This window comes from Triticum urartu, unplaced genomic scaffold (genome assembly GCF_003073215.2).
Source record: "Triticum urartu cultivar G1812 unplaced genomic scaffold, Tu2.1 TuUngrouped_contig_8066, whole genome shotgun sequence".
NCBI classification, from domain to species: domain Eukaryota; kingdom Viridiplantae; phylum Streptophyta; class Magnoliopsida; order Poales; family Poaceae; genus Triticum; species Triticum urartu.
Window position 1 is genome coordinate 1 of NW_024118975.1, and position 9,645 is coordinate 9,645.

Below are 9,645 nucleotides of genomic sequence, written 5' to 3' on the forward strand. Positions count from 1 at the left end.
CCCGCGAGACGATTCTTATATATAGCCATATACGGCGGTGCAGTGATCGCACGGGACCTTACGGGAAGGCGGTAGATGCATGCGGCAAGGTCTCTAGATTAGACGACGGAAGCGGCACCGATAAGAAGAACCAGCGTCCTCTAGATTACACGACCGAAGCAGCAGGGATTTCTTTACGGTAAAAGCGGACCGACCACGCACACCACCACACGTGGATCGGAAAGAAACGGCCTTGCAGAACGACATGAAAGAAGCCCGCCCATGCAAACAACACAGAACCGCCCGACAGCGACAGAAGCGGAAGCCAGGGCCGAATACCAACGGAAAGCGACGTAAGAACTGCGCAAACAGCGGCACGACCATATCTACCGATAGCGACATACACGGAACCCAACGGCGAATACCCAATAGAAATCAAAGGAAGCAGAACGACCACGCCAGACTACCGCCCAGCCAACAAAAAATGCTAAATCAACCAAACCGAATGCCACACCCGTTCAAAAAAATTCAATGAAATAAGTGGATACACGAGCCGTTTGTACGCAAGGTCTCTAGATTAGACGACGGAAGCGGCACCGATAAGAAGAACCAGCGTCCTCTAGATTACACGACCGAAGCAGCAGGGATTTCTTTACGGTAAAAGCGGACCGACCACGCACACCACCACACGTGGATCGGAAAGAAACGGCCTTGCAGAACGACATGAAAGAAGCCCGCCCATGCAAACAACACAGAACCGCCCGACAGCGACAGAAGCGGAAGCCAGGGCCGAATACCAACGGAAAGCGACGTAAGAACTGCGCAAACAGCGGCACGACCATATCTACCGATAGCGACATACACGGAACCCAACGGCGAATACCCAATAGAAATCAAAGGAAGCAGAACGACCACGCCAGACTACCGCCCAGCCAACAAAAAACGCTAAATCAACTAAACCGAATGCCACACCCGTTCAAAAAATTTCAATGAAATAAGTGGATCCACGAGCCGTTTGTACACCGCCACATACCAAATTAATACCACGCGGCACATACACAATACATCATGTGTCTTTTTCACCCAAGTGGCTGATTCTCACGGCGAAAACTTTGGCTGGAATAGATGTTTGGGTATTAATTAAAAAAACACAAGTAAAAAATTCATATCTAAGAGTGTTGGACCCCACTTTTATAGAGAAGACCTTTACAAAACTTAGAAGTATATATCTAAGCCCCAAAGAAAAATCCTTTTGAATTGGCTCCGCCATTTTTTTGAGTTGAAACCGTAGAAAAATCATTTTACGGTATTTATTAATCAAAAAACTAAATACAAAGTATTCCAAATACAACAGCTAACCAATGCCTGCTCCAGGAAACATAAAAAATCATAAGATTGTTCCTGACCCAGGTACTAGGCTATCCAATTTCTGATCCTGTCAGATTTACTGTGCTTTGCCTTGAGTTCTGCTGCCCATAGACTTTCTCTGAGGTAGTATTTCCAGGTGTTAATATGAGGTGCTGCTAATCTGAAGATTTTGTCATTCCTCACTGACCATATACTCCAGTAGGCAGATATGATGATGTCCAACGCGATTTCACCGGCGAGGTGGGGCAGTGCAAGGGTGATCTCGTCATAGGCTGAAATACCTCTAGGCTTGCCATGAAATAGGAAATCCCAACATCTGAGGGCAAAAGAGTAGTCCCAAAAAAAGATGCAAAAGAGTTTCCTCAGTCTTGTGCGAGAAAAGAGCACAATTTTTAATCTTCTAGATACATGCTTTTGCAGGACAACATGTTTCTAGTATTCAACCTGTTATGAAGTAACATCCAGATGAATATCTTGTGTCTAAGTTTGCATGAGGTGCTCCATAGCTAGGAGTTTGAATAAGTGATGGGTGATGCTTGTTCCCATCAGTTCTTTATACATATTCATAGGTGAGTAATTCTTGCTGTTCCCCACATATGTCCATCTGTCTTGTTCATCTGTAACCGTTCTGTTACCAATCAGATCATTCAGAGCATTGAATTGTTGATATGCTTGGAGTGATAAAGCCTTGTTGAAGAGATGGCCGGAATCTGTGTCTTCCAGAACCTTAGATAATTAATGAGATATCTCTGTTGATAGCAAATGAGTATAATTCTAGATGAGTGAGGTGGAGTGGCTGTCCGGACCAATTATCAGCCCAGAACAAAGTTGTGTTTCCTGTGCATGCCTGGCAAATGGCATTTTGCTTAAATCTAGGTAGCAGTTTGATGACAAATCTTCACCAAAATGAGCCAAACCTCCTATTCCCTGGTAGAGAAGTTTGAATAGGCTTCCCGGATAATGTTAACCCCATGGGATGTCCTCCTTGTTAAGGAATTTATCCGAAAATTTCATAAGGAGAGCTTGATTGTGAGTCTCAATGTCCAATACTTCGAGCCCCCCTTGGTCCTTAGGCATGCGTACCTTCTCCCAAGTAATAAGTGTTGGCTCTGTGTCAAGTGTACCATATTTTCTCCAAAAGCATTGTTTTAGGTAAATGTTGATTTGTTTCACCACTATTTTTGGGATCACCAGGGTGCACATGAAGAAATAGGCATGCTAGAGAAGACAGACTTGATCAGGGCCAGTTTTTCACGAGTGGACAGGAGAGTGGAACAGCTAAGTAGTATGTTTTCAATTCTTTGCATCATGGGGGCATAGTCTTCCATTATGGGCTTGGATGTGTTGAGGGGTAGTGCAAGATAAGTGTGTGACAAAGTTCCTATCTTGCAGCCAACCAGGTTGGACAGAGAGTTCATGTTGGCAGGAGAGGTATTGATGGGAATCATTACGGATTCGGAATAATTCACTTTTAGACAGGTGTATGCAGCAAAGTGTAACATGAGGTTTTTGATGTGAGTGAGTTGTTAGGCATCAACATTTGCAACAAGTTCTGTATCATCTCCATACTGTATGATAGGGTAATCCTTGGTTTTCATTGCATCACCGGAGGAGAGAGCGAAGATGGGAAGAGCAATAGTTGTGTCACACACATAAAATTGTAGAGAGAAACTTCTCGTTGATGTCGCCGCAGTAGCCATCCATCGCTTATGATAGAAATCGGGTAGAAACCAAATCAGCAGGGGCTATCCCTGATATTTGTCCTCAATCGGGCTATCATCACCGGGAAGAAAGAGCAAATCTATCTAGATTATGAGCTTTATGGTTACTACTTCTCCGTTCATGGGTAAATTGGCACACTTGAAAATTTCCTTTCTAGCGTTAGTCTCCATCACAATGGCTCTGTTCAGTCCACCAGCTCTTTCCGCAATGTCCTCAACCACTGATTGGCAATCAGCCGTGACAAAAGTCAAGGAATATTGAGGTCCATCACTAATGCTTGAGCTTCCTTGCATGCTAGTGTTTTAAGAGTTGAAGGATTGGTCTTGGAAGATCATCGCCGAATATGCCAGAAATAATCCTGATTGATTCGATGAAATGACAATGACTGCTCTAGTATGGCCATTCCTCGATACCTCCACATCAACATTAAATTTGAAGAGCCTCTCCATAGAAGGAAACCAGCCTCCTCAGCTGCACCTTGCAGCACTAGGCATGGAGCTGTGCTGCGACTTCCCTTCCGCGACATTTAGATCTGTAATGAAACTTCTAATGAACAAATGGGTCGATGACGGAGAATGAAATTCATATTCATGTATCATGACTTCTGCGTTGAAGCACATGCTCGATGACGACACTAACACACACACTTGTACGTGAAAACACAAGGCACAAAGAAAGCATTTATTTCCTGGTCCATTCGACCCAGGTGGCGTGTTACCACAGGCCGATTGGTATGTAGCCGAGGGAATATTCTATTCCTAAACAGCTACAACCCACTACTTGCTCTTCCTAATCATGCAACCATGCCACATAAGCAAGTCATGCATACAAGTCATAAATCATTTTTTTGCATTAATCTATGCATGTAATGCTACCACATGATCAATTTGTTTTATTGTTTATATTGGATTTTGTATTGACAATACAGTTGTTTGGCAATTATTGCATACCTATGTAGTTCTCCATTCGCATTTTGTTAGAAATGGCATTCTTTTAACTGCATTTGTGGTTTTTAATTGTTTTTAAGCTTATATTTGCATCACCTTCGTTATAGATGTTTTTGTAGTGACTATTTATGCATTTTTTATAAACTTCCGCAGCAACGCGTAGGACATCATCTAGTTAAAATAGTGCCTATACCCATAATAAATATAGGGAAAGGCTGAGAAGTGCAGAAGGGCAAAAAATGGGGGTGAAGGCCTTGGTCCAGCAACAAGGCCCAAATGTTAGTTTGCTCCAGCAGCCTGCCATTAATTGCCACCCCTTTTTCTTTGAAAAAATGGTAATGGCCAGCCTATGAAAAGAAAAAGGGAAATCATGCCATGGTTGCTAAGAACGATTTTTTTGGGGTAGCATTCATGATCCTCTAGGCCAGGTGTTGGTGGCAATACTGGACAGCTGTCCATTACACTTTTTTTTTTGAAACGAGTTGTCCATTACACTTTGGCAGCATCATCTTTTTGAGCAGCAGGGCGGTGAGCCGAAAGGTCGTTGCTCACTCACTCGGCTTGGTATCTTGATGCCACTTGCACGGCTAGAGAGAGCAATGTTAGTTTGGAGTATCCGGCTACGGCTAGCAGCAATGGCGAAGGATGGGCGAAGGAAGCACTGGACGCTGGAGATTCAGGTTCAAGTCACCACCACCCAACATCAACAGTGGTCGTATGCACATGCATGCAAACAAACAAACAAAACTTGCCATGCCTAATTCCCAGTACAGTGGCCGTGTATGCACCGCTGGTGATTCAGGTTCAGGCCACCACCACCCAGGGCATGATGACCCGGAGGATTGTATTATCACACAGGAGCAAGGCGGAGGCGGCACGGCTCGGGCCGGCATCGTCGCCGTGCGTATCCCTGTTTCTACCAGCAAACGCCTTCTTTTGAATAAAGCTCTAAATTCTCTACAAAAAAAGGTCCCAAGCAAGTTGCTATTTTTTTAGAACGAAAGGGGTTCCCCCTGCCCCATTTTTATAGCATGACGCAGAAAAACACCCAGTACAACCAGTTGTCAGTACCAACTACGAAAATATGCTAAAATGAAACTAGGGCTGAAACTCCTACAGCCAACATGACCGAGAGCAGAAGTTCTCTCACCATCCCAGATAGGTTCTAAAACATAACCCTCTTTTTCAGATTTTTATTACAGAGCCCAAATGAGAAAAAGGAAAAACAAGCAGCATATAGATCTCGTCCGGGAACATGACTCGTCCTTTTTCCTCCTTACTCAACTGGCCCCCTCTTTGATCATCTCCACGCAATCCGAAGAAGTTCTCCATGTCGCTTGTGCAAAAGGAGGATGTAGCGCTGTAGCCATGTTGCTTGTGCATCGTCGCAGAGAACCTCCCATTGGTGCAGATAGCAGCTTAGCTTGGTAAGAATGCATTTCACATTTTTTCATTTACGCCCCTGAAAATAGAAATCATTTCTCAATCTCCACAGGCTCCACAAGGAGCATATAACACCAAATTCAACATAACAATCCTCTTATGTGAATGCCAGAAGGCAAAGATATTCTCAAAGCTAGAAATCATGTCACTTTCAAAGAATTCAGAGATAAAACCCCATACGTGATGGGCCACCACATAGTCAAACAAAAGATGATGGACAGTTTCATTTTCAGCACAAAATAAACAAGAGGGATCGTCTACTTCCCTCCTTTTTGCTAGGTTGTTCCTAGTAAGAATCTTATTATATGCACATAACCAAAGAAAGACATGAATTTTCTATGGGCATAATTTTTTCCACAGCTTGTCGCTGATAGCAGAAGCTATCCCACCAAAATTAATCTAAGAATAAAAGGATTTTACTGAGTATACACCATTAGGCTCTAAGGCCTAGATGATGTGTCAATATCATCTACCAGGCGATATTGTTTAATCAAAGTAATTAGTTGTTCCCATAGATCCATACCAGCCTGATCAACACAACTTCTAAAAGTCATTTTCAGACCTGTCTGATTACATGTGTTAAATAGGTTCTAGAATTGCACCTTAAGGGAACAATCCCCTACCTAGGTGTCATGCCAGAAACTAATGAGTTCACCATTCCCCAATTTCCACCTGTAGAAGGTTTTGACCGCAGACAGGGCCCAAGTGATGCTCTTCCAGAAGATTGAGCCCACTTCACCTTTTGCCCAGAGGATATTGGGAGAATTCATTCTATATTTATGCAAGATAATTTTCTTCCAATCTGCCTCAGAATTATCAAAAAATCCTTTTCCCCATGAAGCCAGCAAGGCCATATTAAATTCTTTTATGTTGGGGATGCCCAAGCCCACAAATTCCTTTTTCTTAGTAATCAAACCCTAGTTGGCCAAATGGTACTTGTGTTGATCACCCAAATTCCCCCAACAGAAGTGGGCCATCTAGGAATTGATAACATTGATCGCCCACTTTGGAAATTTGATCACAGACGTAAGATAAGCAAGAATACTAACCACACAGGCACACCATACAATTCTACTTGGATCGTCTGCTATATAAGTGCCCATCGACGTCCGCATACACTCATCTAATTGTTGGGCTCCATCTACTTGTATGCTTATCTACACGCAGTGCATACAAGCTACTAGGCATAGATTCCACATTGAGGAGTCATCCAGGAGCCGCACGACGCCCATCTTCGGAAATGTGCAGAAAATGGAGTCCATTTAACTGTCCACCTCTACCAAATCTACGAACTAAAACTCACTTTCTCCCCCCAATTCCACCAAGTCGTCCCGTTGCGAGACTTAACCCAACATTACGGCACATGAGCTACGATAGCCATGCCCCCACCTTCTGGGTGGAATTGCCACAACATGGACATTCTTCTTAGCAAAAATTATTGCAATAGGATACTGGCTAGTAGGATTTGAAAGACATTATAGAATTACTATTTCTTCAATGAAAAGTATTGCACGATGACCGAAGCAACAAACAAATCACTTTTGTCAAGAAAAACAGAATAGAAGAGAAAACAGACAACCTAGAAAGAATTTGTTTCTTGGCCTGTTTCAGTCACCATCGGAGGAGACACAACCTAACCTTGAACACTGAACGCACGAGGATGAAGGTCCCGGGTTTCTCCCTCCCGCCGCCATTGAAGCGGTCGAACGAAGGTGCATAACCCTAGAAACCTCTGTGTTTGAGCACCTTCCAGGTATCCTCTCTTTAGATCATGGTGTGCGGTGTTTTATCCGTGCCAGCCCATGTAAGAGCAGTTATAGTTATAGTATTCATACATCTGATGGTGCCCCATTCCTTTTGTATTGATCGGACGACTAGTTTCTGACATCCTTAGTTTGAACTTTTAGCAGTTTATATGTTGCATCATGTGACCACCTAATCTAGCAGTCCTATTTTGATGCAAGTATTTTTTTTCTTTTGTGGGGATACTGAAGCAAGTTTGAGATGCACACGCATGGGATGTTACCTTAGAGAAAAGCGTACGTGGGCTACTGGTTGTTGCTCTCCGAAGCCCACGCAGGCCCGACAACAACTCTCTTTCACGCCCTTGAGCTACCAAAAAAAGGAAAAACCTCACGCACGCCTCGACTTCCGCCGCCGCATATTCCCCACCTCCGTCTGCTACTGCTCCGCCGACCTACGACCACGCCAGCAGACGACAGCGAGCGGAGGCAGCGGTGCACCTCTCCGACCCACCGTGGCATCCGAAATCACTTCACGTCTCAGTCGTCAGTCGACCCGCTTCGCTCCGGAAACTCATCCCCGGCCCTCGATCTGGGTCCAGGGTTTTTTTGACGGGAGATCGACCCACAATCCCGAGTCCCGACTCGTATCATCCACCTAGCCGGCCTCCAGGATGGCAGATCAGTGCAAGCTTTCAGCTGCTGCTGTAGCTGAATATGAAGGGAGGTCCTACGTGTTGAAGCTATATGGATACTCAAGTGCAAAGAGGCTACTCAAGTGCAGCGATCGAGTGTGTCACTTCTCCACCTTTCAGTGCCGGAGGGCATAACTGGGTTGTAAGGTTTTACCCAAACGGTGACTTGGCAGAAGATGGTGATTACTACATGGTTGTTCACCTGGTTCTTGATTCAGATAGTATGAGTGTGAAGGTGAAAATCCGATCATTTATAGTTGTAAACGATTTGCAGCTATTCAATCTTGACATATATGATCACATCTTCCCACTCAAAGGTTCCTCCATTCGCGGCCTCTTTGAGCGCGCTGCATGCTGTTGAGATGTATGTAATAGATGACTGTTTCAACGTGGTGTTTGATATAACTGTCATCAAGAATACTCTTGTTGAAAAAACAATGGATCATCAATTTGTTGTGGTTCCGCCAAGCAACTTGCACCGGCATTTTGGCGACCTCTAGAGAGCATGGATGGAGCCGACGTGACCTTTCATGTCGGTGGTCAGAAGTTCATGGCTCATAGTCCTGTGCTCGCTGCTAGGTCATCCGTGTTCAAGGCGGAGCTCCTTGGCGCCATGAAGGAGAAACTCGGCAGTCCGATTGAAATCCATGAGATGGAAGCTGTTGTGTTCAAGTCCTTGCTCTATTTCATATACACCGACTCGCTGCCTCCTCTTGAGATCGATAGCAACCCAAGTAAAGCACGTTTAGATGTGACAACGGCTAGCCATCTCCTCGTGGCAGCGGATAGGTACAACGTCGAGAGGCTAAAACTGATATGTGAGCACAAGTTATGCAACCACATTGATAGGAACATGGTGGCGACCAGTTTGGCATTAGCTGAGCAGCATAGTTGTACTGGACTCAAGGAAGCTTGTCTACAGTTCCTCGCTTCTCCCACCAATTTGGAGGCGATGATTGCAAGTGATGGCTACGAGCATCTGAAAACCAGTTGTCCATCTGTCCTCAAAGAGCTGGTTGCTAGGCTACTGCCGGATATAATGAAAGCGGCCAAGGATATTATCATGACCATTTAGTAGTTTGGTTCACGATCATCGCACATAAGTTAGTTTAGTATATAAGCATGCTTCAACTTAGTTCTCTTTGTATGGTTGCACGTGTGCCTTGGCCTAAAAAATGGCATCTACCTATGACTATAATGCAAGTAGAATGGGATTGATTCGGCATGGATCGCCTATGTTTTCTATTTTCCAATATTATTTAGTACTTAGTAGTTAGTAGTAAGGACTTCAACTGTTCAATCTATTGTGAAGCTCTGCTGATGTTCTTGTTGTCTTGTTTGCTGCTTGCAACTCTCTAGTTCTTTTTGCCCAGTTAAAAGCTAAGCTTTAATGCTGAATCATCCATTGTTTTTTCTGTTGCTTTTGCATCACATGAGTTTGGGCGAGTTCCTCATTGCACAAGAGAACTTGTTTATTCTGACCGACTTTGGAAGTGAAGATATCACTTCTTTTCCGTCCTTTTTCTTCATTGTAACATAGCAAAGGTTTGGGTGGGCTGAGATAGTCTCTTGCTATGAATTTCGAATTATGTTATCCTCATATTTCGAACTGAATCTGCTAGTATGAGCACGATTTTTCTGTTGGAACTTGGAAACCGTCGCGGGTGCACCTAATCTGCGATCTCGTATAAATGCTATTCTTCTACATAGGTTGTGTTAAATTCACACGGTCGGTCAGAATTCTGAGTT

The 9,645-nt window shown here is 44.1% G+C and overlaps 1 pseudogene; it reads left to right on the forward strand.

Moving 5' to 3' along the window:
• The first annotated feature begins 7,875 nt into the window (after positions 1-7,875).
• Positions 7,876-8,971, forward strand: LOC125531770 (annotated as a pseudogene).
• Positions 8,972-9,645: the final 674 nt, after the last annotated feature.